The following is a 14,939-nucleotide window of genomic DNA, read 5'->3' as shown; positions in this document are numbered from 1 at the left end:
ACGATATCTATATGAGTATTTTCATTTGGGTATGGCAAAATCGTATGAATAATATATCATGTAACTTTTTTCTGTGTGCAGTGATTAACTTATCATCATTTCGATCTAGAATTATTTCTCATCCAATTTATTCCCAATGCCTTCTATGTCTTATCTATAATTCAGCTCGTTGTGAAAGTTGTACCCTGCAATGACTGAGATACTTGTCATAATACTTAATGCAGGAGCAAGTGAAAAGAAACGGCTATTTTCACCCGTTCATCATTTCATTATTATAATCTACCATTCGAATACAAAACTTTTCTCTGTAAAAGGAATACCATAATACAATGACTTTATGAGTGATTCCCATTTTATGTTGCAATCATTTGGGATAACAGTTAACGCAAAAATTAATCCAATAAGGACCACATATACCTCTAAGAGTGTGAATATAATAGGTACGCATTACACCGATTGGCATAACCATGAAAATTAGCATATCTAATTTGCTTCAATCCTGTCATATCTTTGACGCAATTATAATCTTATTTGATTTCATATGGGTTTATGCCAAGCGACCGTATTTATATAACAAATTATTTCCTAACCGATATGTTATCTTCTACATAGGTTGTTATTCAAACATGAAACGTCGCATATATCCATACGTCAGAACGCCCAACCAGGATAATAAAATGACATACATGGTTTCTATTTTATTGGGAAATACAAAAATTATTTGTATTTGTCTCATGATATGAATTTAATTTGTTCACAACATGTTTGTTCACAAAGTCGTGAAATGTACTAGAAGTTTGTGTCCTACATGAACATGGATTAAATTTTGTAAATCGCACTCAAATGATGTCCTGTATATCTAAGATGCAATGTTCTCCCTTTCTGAAAAGAAAATATATGTATATTATGATGATAATGATAGTCTCGTCATATGTATATATGCATGTTTATTGCGTAGTTTATTTGATAAATATATCGTACGATTCGCAATATTGGAGGAAGATGTCAAGGACGCGGCATAAATTGTCGACCTGACGTCTGTAGATCAGACCTGCAAATGTTGTTTCCTTACGCCAAACTTTGTGATATGCCTGGACTCACACACACACATGCGTACACAAACATACATAAGCGTGTATACACACACACACACTTCATTTTTCAATGTCACGAGTTTGAGAGTTTTGTTTGTTGTGGGAAAGATTGAATTGCAAAGGGCCAGACAGGCTAGGGCAAGTTACTGTTGTCGTCCAGTATCAATTTAATTTTCATTTCACTCCTTTTCTTACTTTATTGTTTCTTTGCTATGTGGGAAACAAAGGAGTTTTATTAATGACGGTGGCAAACGCATGTCAAATGTTAGTGCGTATGTCATGTTTAAGTTTTGCCAAAATGAAATGCGAACAAAAATATTTCCCTAGGCTTAAAAGTCGCCAAGCAAATAGGCCTAATGCATACACCGGTACGGCAAATGCCATAGAATTCTGAAATCATCTTGTAAACATAAATGTAACCATGGCCGCGTATTCAGGTTCAAATATATGATCTGAAAATATAAAAAAGGAAGATAAAAATATATATATTTGCGGGAGAGAATCTGCGATAATTGAGTTTTGTGTAAGCTAAGTTGTATGAACGAACACACAAACATTACCCCACTACAATAACACAACAGACATACGAACAAACACACAAGCGTAATCCTCAACCAATCGTGTTTTAGTTATAACCTGCTCATAGCAAAACAAACCCAATTGACCAATAGACGCTTAGTAAATACCTGTATCCTTGCGCTAACAACTAAAAATAATATAATGTAAACAAATATCAATTATTGATAACATTACATAAACATATATAATACACAAACACATATGAATTTAATCATATATCAAACTGTACGTCTATCTATAAGTAAGGAACAGAGAAGCATAATAATGAGCACGACCCCATACTATGTATTTAGGTTTATAGGCCATAAACGCACGAACAAACAAATGTAAATAAAACCGACGCTGACACTGTCGCCATCAAACATTTTCGATATATTTGCTAACTCCTGAGTTGATAAGACATTAGAACTGATACACATAACATAAAAAAATCAAATACACAAAATATTAATAGTCAGTTTCAGTTTAATGGAAACGATATTATTTCCGATATGAAATGCATACAAAATGTTTTATATCCTACAATGATAATAACAATAACATGAACAACAATATTAATGCTGATAATAGTATTAACAATAATAGTGATAATGGTAGTAATTGATAAAATAATATTAATAATAATAATAATACATACATACATACATACATACATACATATAGTATGTACCAAAGGCTTTTTCCTCCTTACACGGGGGTAGCCAAAAAGAAAAAGGCACAGAAACCACTCCCACCCATTTCATTTCCCATATATGCCACTCCCCTCCACCTTCCTCCCTCCCTCCTATCTTGGCACCTCCTGGATGATGGGTCATCCCTGCATCTTGTCCACTGCCCTGGGTCAGAAGCAGTGTCGCAAGACCAGCACATCCACAGCAAGGCCGCTTCATAAATTCGGCGACCCCCCCCCCTCTCCGTCCGCTCATGCAGGAAAGGAGAAAGACGGGGAGAAATCCCTTCGGGCTGCGTCAAATTATTTCTCATACATACTTCCTCACACCCCATCCCCCACCCACTCCCCGTCATGCATCACAGCATCATCTATACACAACCCTTCTCCATTCACCCCTATCTTCTGTCCTCTCCCCTCCTTCCTCTACAGACATTCCTCTCTTTTGTAGTGCCCCTTTCACCACATCCATCCATCTCATCCTAGGACGCCCCCTCATGTTCACTCTTTCCACCTCCGCCTTCCACACTTCTTTTACTAATCTTTCTTCACTCATTCTTTCCATGTGTCCAAATCATCCTGATACTCTTTCATCAACCCTATCTCCCAGCTCCCTTTCCACCCTTGTTCTCCTCCTCACCTCCTCATTTCTCACTCTATCTAGCCTAGTACCCCCTTCATACTTCTCAGACATGTCATCTCAAACACATTAAAACTCCTTCTCTCTTCCTCTCTCATGTTCCATGTTTCTGCCCCGTACATTGTTGTTGGCACAATCACTCCTTCATACAGTCTCCTCTTAGCATCCATTCCCAGATGTCTATTTCTCAGTACACTTTTTAATCCATCAAGGCATTTACTCGCTTCTCTCAATCTACATTCTACCTCCACCCCCACTCCTCCCTTTCCTGTCACATTCGCACCCAAGTATCTGAAACTACCCACTTCGTCCAGTTTCTCACTCTTAATGCTCACTTCAAGCCTAATAATAGTAATAATAAAAATAATAATAATAACAATAATAATAATAATAATAATAATAATAATAATAATAATAATAATAATAATAATAATAATAATAATAATAATAATAATAATAATAATAATAATAATAATAATAATAATAATAATAATAATAATAATAATAATAATAATAATAATAATGGTAATAATGATAATAATAATAATAATAATAATAATAATAATAATAATAATAATAATAATAATGATAATAATAATAATGATAATTATAATAATAGTTAATAGTAATAATAATAATAATAATAATAATAATAATAATAATAATAATAATAATAGTAATAGTAATGATAATAATGATGATAACAGTAATATTAATAATTGTAAAATAATAACGGTAATAATGATGATAATAATAATAATAATAATAGTAATAATAATAATAATAATAATAATGATTAATAGTAATAATAATAATAATAATAATAATAATAATAATAATAATAATAATAATAATAATAATAATAATAATAATAATGGTAATAATAATAATAATGATAATAATAATAATAATGATAATAATAATAATAATAATAATAATAATAATAATAATAATAATAATAATAATAATAATAATAATAATAATAATAATAATAATAATAATAATAATAATAATAATAATAATAATAATAATAATAATAATAATAATAATAATAATAATAATAATAATAATAATAATAACAATAATAATGTTAACTCCAAACGTCGCCTCACAAAGGATAAGCGAATATTTACAACCAGTATCTATTGCCAGCTATAAAGAATGGAGAGATCAATGATGGGAATAAAAGCGCTATCACACTGGGCTATTTTCCCTCCGATTGTTGGAGCAGATGTGCTGAAGGAAATTAATTTTGCTCCAGGAATTTTGCTCCAGCATATCGAATGAGATTCCATGTCAATTGTTGAGGATTTTGCAGCGATAAATAGGAGGTTGGAGGATGATAGATCAATGTGATGCGGTCAAAGGGAGGAAATGAAATTTAATTTGGCGAGAGAGAGAGAGAGGGGGGGCGAGATGGAGAAGTTTGCAAGGGTAGTACGGCCGTGATTTTTTTTTCAACCGCGCGAATGGCTGTGCCCAGGTTGCCGTTGCGTGATTCTATTACCTCCATGGAGAGAGAGAGAGAGAGAGAGAGAGAGAGAGGTGAGAGAGGGGGAGAGAGATAGATAGGCAGATGGATAGATATAGATAGAGTGACAGAGATAGATAGAGATAGATAGAGAGAGAGAGAAAGAGAGAGAGACAGGAAGAGAGAGAGAGAGAGAGAGAGAGAGATGCGGGTTCAGTCACCTGTCAGACGACGACGACGCTTTGTTTCCGGGGAGGAGGGGGAAGAGGAGGAAGAGGAGGAAGAGAGAAGGTGGTCGACTAGGGGTCGGCAGGGAGGAAGGGAGGAGGAGGAGGAAGAGCAGGAGGTGATCGACTAGGGGTCGTCAGGGAAGAAGGGAGGAGGAGCAAGAGGAGGAAGAGGAATAGGGGTCGTCAGGGAGGAGGAGGAAGAGGAGGAGATCGAAGAAGAGTAGGAGGAGGAGGAGGAGAAGGTTTGTGTACTCTGGGTCTTCTCCTCGGACTTGTTCGCTGTATCGGGGTCTGTCGTCGGCGCGGGGTGTACTAACGGGGTTCCCGAGGCTGAATTCCATCGACATAACGGGGTTACTAAACAATAATTTATTTTCAATTATTATTATTATTATTATTATTATTATTATTACTGTTATTATTATTATTTACCGTAAGCTTGTGTACTGCATGTTGAAATATGTGATGTAGGATTGAAAATTTTAGTCGACATAATGTATATCGGTAGATAGTAATTTTATTGCAAAACTTCATTGGTATACATACAACTTCTTCTTAAAACTTCTATTACACCACGTGTATAATTGTACAATTAATTTAGTGATCATTGTATCAAAATATTTGGTTAATTATTAAAGTTATACCTTCACATTTATCACTATTTTTTTCATTGCACAATAGAGTATACATATTAAAGTTACCCCTTAATATTCATTAAATGAAATAATTGTGAAAATAATTTCGTATTTTTTATATAATAATTTCTCTAATTCTCAAAAACATTTTAAAATAAAAATATGTTATGTATTTTATTGGTAAGATTTTACTGTTAAAATTAGTTGTCATAGAGTATAATTATATAATATTTTAGGCTGTGTTATGCACACGCATATCAAAACTCTATCTTCCTTCCATTTAAATATTTCCTTACACGAATCAAGGTCGTAAGGACTATAAACTAACCGAACAAGTGGGTCTGCCCCACATCTCTCATAACTCTTACTTCCTTCAATTTCATTCTTACCTTCCATTAAACTCCCAACCCCCCCTCCCTCCCTCCCTCCCTCTCCCCATCATATCTATCCTGCCCTAAGTATTTCCTTACACTAAACCCTTAAAACCCCCCTCCCTCCCTTTCCCCCCATCTTATCTATCCTGCCCTCTAACTAGATTTCAATTAACTTCATAAAGTTTGTTACAACATATTTGTGCCAATAATAATTTCTCAAATTTGTCAAATATATTATTAGATCAACTAAGTAATATTGTAATGGTGGCATAGAATATTCCTTGTGTGTTGCACATACGTAATTGTAGTATCATTGTGTATAAATTGTGCATATTGATTTTATTGTTGCCATTGTATATTTGCGTGTGCATTTTTTCTAATCGCAAATGCGATACATGTATGCTTTTCGCGCCAACGCGTGGGGCAGTCTTGTTCTCGCGTCTTGAGTAGACGTACGTGCTTTGAAGAATTTACTTAATTACTGTGTGTTTCATTTAGCCACCCTAATACAATATATTTTCTCTGTAAGATTTCATTGTAAAAGTTAGATATCACACAGTATAGATATATGATATTTAAGGCTGGTTTATATAGTCATGAGTTTATTTTATTATTTGTGAAATTAACTTCACTACTATTGTCAAATTTAATGTAATTACAACTTATAGGCAACATTCAAATACTGGGAAAACATTCAAGGCATCTAGGCTATTTGTATATTGAGTATGGCTTGGTCATCTGCAATTAATTATTCATTTGAATATATATTAAATGCTCTTATCCTATTTTTCTCAATTGCCTGTTTTTTTATGTTCAAGAGAGATACCCTTCTATCCACATGGAATTTTTTAATGAATAATCGGATTATCATTCTAGAGCCTAAATACAGGGTAAACAAAAATATATAGAATACATCCATGCACTGATTTTTAAAATTATTTATAAGATTAAATTTTAGATAAATGAATTACAACGAAATAATTCCCTCAAACCACATGTTGTAAACAAATATTACACGTAACTTTATAATTGATATTCACAAGTCACCCAGGTCTACAATCGACTGTATTACGTTTGAAATATAAATGTACAAGTAGCCTTATCAAACCTTATCTTTTGATAGAGAAATATTATATATTTATGGATAAATTCTCATATTTACACAATAATATATCATATCTAATGATATACATTTTTTCGATTATATTTTTTTAACTACAGAACAAATCTAATCTATTTAAACAGCGTAAATTGATTATTTAATTTTTGAGATTATGAACATACCACTTCAGACAGATTATGAGTTACATTAGAATTTTTTTTTTTTTGGGGGGGGGGGGTTGAGGCAGAAAACATGGCCGATAATTCCATGTCTGGCTACGGAATATTTTGTCAAGTCTTTGATCTGATTTGGATTCAATCATATATACAATAAAATACAATACATGTAAGACTCATATTATACACAGTAAATACAATTGTACATCCGAGGATGGCACAGAAAGTCAAAAGACTTATTTCCACTGTGGTCATGGTGAAAATAAAGTATTTTGGGTCGTTCCGGCATCTTATATATATATATATATATATATATATATATATATATATATATATATATACATATATATATGTATATATATATAAATCTATGTGGGTGTGTGTGTGTGTGTGTGGGTGTGTGTGTGTGTGTGTGTGTGTGTGTGTGTGTGTGTGTGTGTGTGTGTCTGCGTGTGTGTGTGTGTGTGTGTGTTATTTTGACATATGGAAATAAACTCTCCTACTGGGATTTGAACCCTCGCCAGAGCGGCTTGTTTCGTAGAAGGCGAAGATCGTACCGTCACGACACCACGTGGTGGCGTGACGGTACGATCTTCGCCTTCTACGAAGCCGCTCTGGCGAGGGTTCGAATCCCAGTAGGAGAATTTATTATATATATATATATATATATATATATATATATATATATATATATATATTGTCACGTATCTCGATTGTTCACGTGTTTCTGTCTTTGTAGTGGTGGTCGCAAGTTGTCGACCAGCACGCATTTTTCACACACACACACCCCTCTCTCTATCGTCCAGCTGTGGACCAAGTTTGACCCACCCAGTTTCGTGATCAATGGTCAAAGCAGCGGCGTCTTATGCTTCATATCCCTTAACCCATTCAACTCCGATGACAAGATGTCTTGTCATTTGGTCAAATAAAACAAAAAATCATAAAACACCAAAATGTTTGATCAAACACCAGAAAAATATGACGTCAGTCCTCGCTTCGCTCGCAGCGAAGCGCGAGCGAAGCGAGGATTGACGTCATATTTTTCTGGTGTTTGATCAAACATTTTGGTGTTTTATGATTTTTTGTTTTATTTGACCAAATGACAAGACATCTTGTCATCGGAGTTGAATGGGTTAAGGCCTTTGGGTCACGAGTCGTGAACGTTGAGCATCACGGCACATCTTGCCAAATTGTTTGAGTATATTTCTTTCTTTTTGGTCTATGTACCTTTTCTCTTTTAGTTTGATGGGATGTAGCCAGCATTCCATCAACATTTGTTGTCACCAATTAACATATGATGGTACGCAATTTTTATATCTTTTATATAATTTTTGTCTTTGTAAGGTAATAGTTATCCATCGCCGGCCGACGGGCTGGACATGTGTACGCGCATGTCAAGTTGCCACCTTTGTATTCTTGTAACCCTTTCTACTGTAATTTTTGTGTTAGTATTAAAGTTTTTATTATTATAACATTCTTGTGTGTTTTTAGGGATAATGAAAAACTCCCAATTTGTCCTTTCGACCTTACTGACATTTTGGTGACCCCCTCAGGTCAATTGTCGATCCTTTAACCCATTAAACTCCGATGACAAGATGTCTTGTCATTTGGTCAAATAAAACAAAAAATCATAAAACACCAAAATGTTTGATCAAACACCAGAAAAGTATGACGTCAGTCCTCGCTTCGCTTGCGAGCGAAGCGAGGACGGACGTCATACTTTTCTGGTGTTTGATCAAACATTTTGGTGTTTTATGATTTTTTGTTTTATTTGACCAAATGACAAGACATCTTGTCATCGGAGTTTAATGGGTTAAAAGGGAAGGTCAACCTTTCTCAGGGTTCTTTCTTCTTCTTCGATTCGACGGGTCGAGGCGTTGTTCGACAACCAAAATACCCCGTTCACACATCACTTTAAACACGTGTCTGTCGAACCGCGTTCGACGAACCGTTAGACCGTGTAAATCCCGTCTGAGGGAAACGTTTCCCCCTCATCTAAGGTATGTAAGGAACCTATGTTTTTAAAGGAAGTATATCCTAAGTTTGGGTACGAGGTTTCAAATCCCCTTTTGCGATTAAGATATGAATCTGGTGTGTCGACTCAGGCTTTGGCCAGATTTTCTTAGTCCCGTGGTTTTATATCTTTTAGGGTTAAGTTTATAGAAATTGACGTGTCAATTAGACTGTCATTTCTTTCTCGCGGGTGAACTTTTTCTGTTATTCCCGTGACCTTTGGGGGATAGATTTCCTTGTCCCGCTGGCTCGCAGTACCTTTTTTGAGTTGACGTATCTATTAGGCTATCGTCAATTCTGTGTTTTCCACCCTTTTTTAATTTCTCATTATTTACGTGTTTCATTACGGGGTGTGTGATCACTAATTACTTGTTTATCCTTTTGACACAAGTGTTATTATCACAAGTGTTTTTTTTTTTAATCTTTAATCCTTTTTCTTTTATCTCACGTGAATTTTGTTTTGTTTTAATTGTGTAAAAAAAAAGAACACATCTGTGATCAAATGTAAAAAGGGTTGTTTTGTAAATAAAAGTTTTAAACGAAACACTCTTTTCCGAACCTGGATACAGAGTGGCGATAGGGATTGGGATTAAGGAAATAAATAAATCAAATACATTAAAATTTAAATTAATAAAAATTGCCCTCGCCCAGCGGTCCCACTTCGTGACAATATATATATATATATATATATATATATATATATATATATATATTTTGCTGGTAACCACTAAGGAAATCGGAAGAAAACAGTATATCCCAAGCGCTTTCGTGTAATTCACATCTTCAGGGGAATACAGAAAAAGTTGTATTACAAAGAGGTTTAAAAATAACAAGATTATACACTAGGAAAGGAACAGGCAAGGTGTGAGATGTCACAAAATTAAACACTAGGAAAGGAACTGGCATAGCACAAGATGACACGAAATATTACACTAGGAAAGGAACCGGTGAAGGACAAAAAGTCACACATGAAAAAAGAATAAGTCTTGGTACAAAAAGTCATCAAAGAAAAAGAAATCTAGAGAACAGCACAATTCACCAAATTAATTTTGATCACATACAACCTGATTACAAATTTTGTTAATGATGAATTTATCTAATTTATAAATGCCATTACTGATATTAAGAGTAGAACCTTCAGAATTTTTTATCATACTACTTTCTATTATGTTTCTATTGACAAATGAATTACAAGAAATGATAGAGGAAGCATTAGTCCAATTAATACAATGATTGAAGTCTTTCATGTGAACAAATAGAGCATTGGATTCTTGTGCTGTTCTAACACTATATTTATGTTGTTTAATTCTAGTTGATAGTTCTTTGCCCGTTTGTCCAATGTAATACTTTTCACAATCTCTGCAAGGGATTTTGTATATGCAACCATCAGAATCAGCGGGAGAATTTTTTATTATTAATTTCTTAAAAGTGCATGGGTTATTAAACACTACTTTAACATTCCATGTTTTAAGTAGATGAGGAACTTGAGAAAGATTGTTATTGTAAGGTAATACTAAAAGATTCTTAATGTCAAAAAGGGGAGGGGGTTGATTCCTATGAAAAGTTTTTTTTCGCCAAAGAGAGAGCGTTATCTAAAAATGTTCTAGGGTACTTTAATCCTAAACCTAGGTTAACAATAGACTCAAATTCCTCATCAATGAATTCAGGGCTGCATATCCGCAAGGCACGTAAGAACATAGAAGAAAATACAGATTTTTTTACTTTATCTTGGTGTTCAGAGTAATAATGAATATAAGAAAACACATTAGTCGGTTTTCTATAAATGCTAAATTTAAAGTCATAACCTTCTCTGTGGATAAGGCAATCTAAAAAGGGCAATTTGTTATTATTTTCTAGTTCTACAGTAAAATTAATGGAGGGAACTAAATTATTCAGAGATTGTAGAAAAGCATCCAGGTCTTCAGTACATGGCCACAGGCAAAGAACATCATCTACATATCTATACCATATCGCATTAGATGGCAAAATTTCACACAATAGTTCTTTTTCAAAAAATTCCATGTAAATGTTGCTTAAAACAGGCGAGAGGGGATTCCCCATAGCCATTCCAAATTTCTGGGAATAAAAATTACCGTTAAATTCAAACTTACAATTTTTTACGCATAATTTGATAAGTTCAATTATAATAGCAGAAGGCAAAGGAAGTGAGATTTTGCCTAAATAATCAGTAAGAAAAACAATTAAATCATCTACAGGAATTTTTGTGAATAAACTAGTTATATCAAAACTTACTAACCTAAAATTATAATTAATATTTAAACCATTAAGTTTTTGAACTAAGTCTACATTATTTTTTAAAGATGAATTAGAAATTGTGCCAACTAATGGACTGAGTAAAGACACTAGCCATTTGGATAAATTATAAGAAATGGATTTAACAGAGCTAATAATAGGTCTTATTGGATTATCTTCCCTATATGTATGGATTAGTTAAAACACACAAACCAAATAATCCAATAAGACCTATTATTAGCTCTGTTAAATCCATTTCTTATAATTTATCCAAATGGCTAGTGTCTTTACTAACCATCATGCGAGACATTCCGCCCCCTCGCTGAAACATGGTAGCAAAATATCGGGGCGTAAGCCCCAGCGGCGGGCTTGTGGCCCGCGCATTTTTATATGTATATGTATATAGTTATAAGTATATGTATGCACGAGTATATATACATACGTGTATGTGATTGTGTATATATTCATGTACTAATGTTAAATAATAAACTAACTAAACTAACAACTTTTTCTGTATTCCCCTGAAGATGTGAATTACACGAAAGCGCTTGGGATATACTGTTTTCTTCCGATTTCCTTAGTGGTTACCAGCAAAATATATATATATATATATATATATATATATATATATATATATATATAAATATATATATATATATATATATAGTCGTCCATGTAGTAACAGGCCACTTATATTCTTCAACAAATGCCTCACTCACTACCAGGCCTGTTTATACAGCTTTGCATTTGACACTAGACGCTGCGAATTGATTATTTTAGTCGCTAGCGAATAAAGACGCTTATCCAAAGCTAATAGAGGCAGCACCATGTAAACTATGCATTACTGATGTTTGTCAGCTGACAATTTCTTCATAAACAGATCTCTTCTACCTGAACAAGTTAATACTTTTTAAACTGCTAGAAATAATTTCCCACTTCTGGTTTCAGTCACACAATTGTCTATTTTTATTATTTATTATTATTTTTGACAACCAACGATCTTACTAGAATCCCCCTCATCTTAGTAGGCTATCATCTACAAATGAGTGTAGGAGAGATCTAGGATCAAAATTTGGGAGGGATAAGCTGAATTTGGTAAATATAGATGACGCTAACATGAAATTTGTAAAAAATAAATGACACTTAGAGGGAATCTAATTTTTTTAAATATAGACGACGTTTACAAATGTACTCTGTAAAAACAAATACGATGATTTTGAATATAAATGAAAGTGTATGTTTTCAATCTATTTTGTTTCTTTCAAAATATTAGGGAAAATGAATATTTAATCTTACATTTTTAAATATTTACTCTCATTAATGTGTTGAATATCCTTTCAGTTATTCTCACTGTTGTTTTTATCAAATGCTAGGGGAAAAATTCTGTCAACGTTACTGCTTTCTGCCTAATAAATAAGTGTATACGAGGCAGGTTTCTCGACATCTGCAATGAGGTAATATATATATATATATATATATATATATATATATATATATATATATCCGGCATTGGAGTGCAGCTTGCATTTTCTATAATGTTATTTATGCTTACAATAAACATTATAGTTGCTGTTAAATTTGTTGAGATCTTGTCAATAGTCGCTATTTTGGGATAATGTCACATTTTATCAAGCCATGCCCATCCTTCAGGAAAATTTTCATCCAAAATGCAATTGAACTTTTTCATCTTGAAAGTACGCTAGTTTCCATAGAAACCGATTGATATAATTTGCTGAAGGCTTTTTCAAGACCTAATTGGCAAATGCACTCCACCCAGTTCTCCTTCTACATCACAATCAGGTAAATGTAATTAAGTAAACAAACACACACTCGTTTATTAAAATTTAATCAAAGTATTTAATTGGTGGAGCTGTATGTATGATTGTAAGATATCAGACAGCCTATCTGCATTGTTTTCTTTGGTCTAAGGGATCTATTTAAAATACATAAATATACCAAGAGCTTTTTTCTCCCTTTACAAGAGAGGTAGCCAAAGTCAAAGGCATAAATTCACTCAATTTCATTGGCGACCATCCCCTCACGCAGAAAAAGAGAAGACGAGGTGAAATCCTTTTAAATTGCGTCAGAATATAATTCATACATACTCCCTAACCCTCCCATCCCCCACCCACTCCCTTCCATGCATCACGGCATCATCCATACACAACCATTCTCCACTCATAGAAAAAAGTAGTGTTCCAAATATCTATTTAATAATTTCTAGTTATCTAAAGCAAAATAACAACAAATATGTACTTAGCTACCCCCCTTATATAGGGGAAGAAGCCTTTTGTGTATAGATACGTGTACATATATCTAGATTTTTCTCTAGGATGTGAGCACCACAACCAAATGGACTAATAGACGCATGAAACTGTAAGTACCCAACGGTGATGACAAATTCTTTTAGTATTATTAATGAGGGTCGTATAAAAGACCGACAAGCTGTATTTACCTAGTTTTATCTTACGGGAAAGTGAGCTACGCTCGTAGTGTCCCGTCTTTGTATTTCGCAGTGACTAATTTGCTCTTGCGTGCACATGTGTTTTACAACTAGCGCACATAAAGAAAAGAATTGTGCTTTAAATCAAGGTTTTCAAACGACATTAAAATTCATTCAAGTTCCACACAAACATCAAATTATAAATTCTCTTTATAATATGGTAACTTACCAACCATCAAACCAATAATTACTTTGTTCTTTAATCTATTTATTTATTGGTATGCGAATGCTTGGAGGTAATACGTAATACAAACTTACATATTGTGCATTTCAGAGAAGGTAAAGTTTGGACATAAGCAAATTTCTAAAAAAAAAAAGGAGGGAACATTGTCAACAAGCAGCATATAAATTAACATAATACTTGATTTTTGTGGTGAAAATTATTTCTGCTACATCATATATATAGAAATGAATAATGAAACAATTTTTTTCTGCAGACAGGTAAACACTGTCCGACTCTACCTGTGAACGCTTCAGCTCTGGGCAAATCAAAACAGCCTTACATATTATTAATTACTGGGTAGTCGGCTTTGTAATCAACATATATGTATGCAATAGAGAATTTGTTCGGCTGAACCCATGACAGAATTATTTATATTTTTTCTATCTAAATAAACATGATATTTACGTATGTTGTTACACACAAAATTGCATCTAAAGAACTGAGTGAATATCATAAAATATATATATATATATATGTATGTATGTATGCCAAGAGCTTTTCCCCCATATAAGGGAGGTAGCCAAGTCAGAGGCACGTCATATACATTCCACTCCCCTCCACCACCCTTTCTACCCCTTCCATCTCAACTCCTCATGGATGAGGTTATCCTTGCATCAGCCAACTGCCCTGGGTACATGAAAAGAAACTTTAAAAGGATAGTTACAGAAGAGATCTGAAAAAGAATGGCTTCCCACACAGAGTGGTGGATATCTGGAATAAATTGGATAAGGAAACAGTGTGTGCAAATACTATTCAAGAATTTAAGAACAAACTAGATTTTGAAAGATACAAAGATGGGTCACTACAAGCGTAGCTCCCTTCCTGTATAATACAACTAGGTAAACATACACACACACACACATATATATATATATATATTATGCTAATAAGAACACGGGTACGTGTGTTCATTTATGCAAAGTAGACAACTTGAAAAAATAAACTAACGAAGCAGTGCACTGAAGATGTAATATAC

General features: G+C 33.6%; 1 protein-coding gene across 6 annotated transcripts in view; it reads right to left on the bottom strand.

Annotated features, from left to right (window-relative positions):
• Su(var)2-10 (E3 SUMO-protein ligase Su(var)2-10) overlaps positions 1 to 149 on the bottom strand; it is an 82,104-nt gene extending 81,955 nt beyond the window's left edge. For 3 of the 6 annotated variants that reach the window (XM_076195920.1, XM_076195921.1, XM_076195916.1), the window contains exon 1: positions 1 to 149. This exon is cut by the window's left edge and continues 114 nt beyond it. The gene's annotated coding sequence lies outside the window, so the exon portion shown is untranslated. The other 3 variants (XM_076195919.1, XM_076195917.1, XM_076195918.1) reach the window with 1 other exon arrangement.
• Positions 150 to 14,939: the final 14,790 nt, after the last annotated feature.

Source organism: Oratosquilla oratoria, chromosome 12, assembly GCF_046742065.1.
Source record: "Oratosquilla oratoria isolate Oo_2021 chromosome 12, ASM4674206v1, whole genome shotgun sequence".
Lineage (NCBI taxonomy): Eukaryota > Metazoa > Arthropoda > Malacostraca > Stomatopoda > Squillidae > Oratosquilla > Oratosquilla oratoria.
Note: the sequence above shows the minus strand (reverse complement) of the source record. Positions and strands in the feature narration are given on the sequence as shown.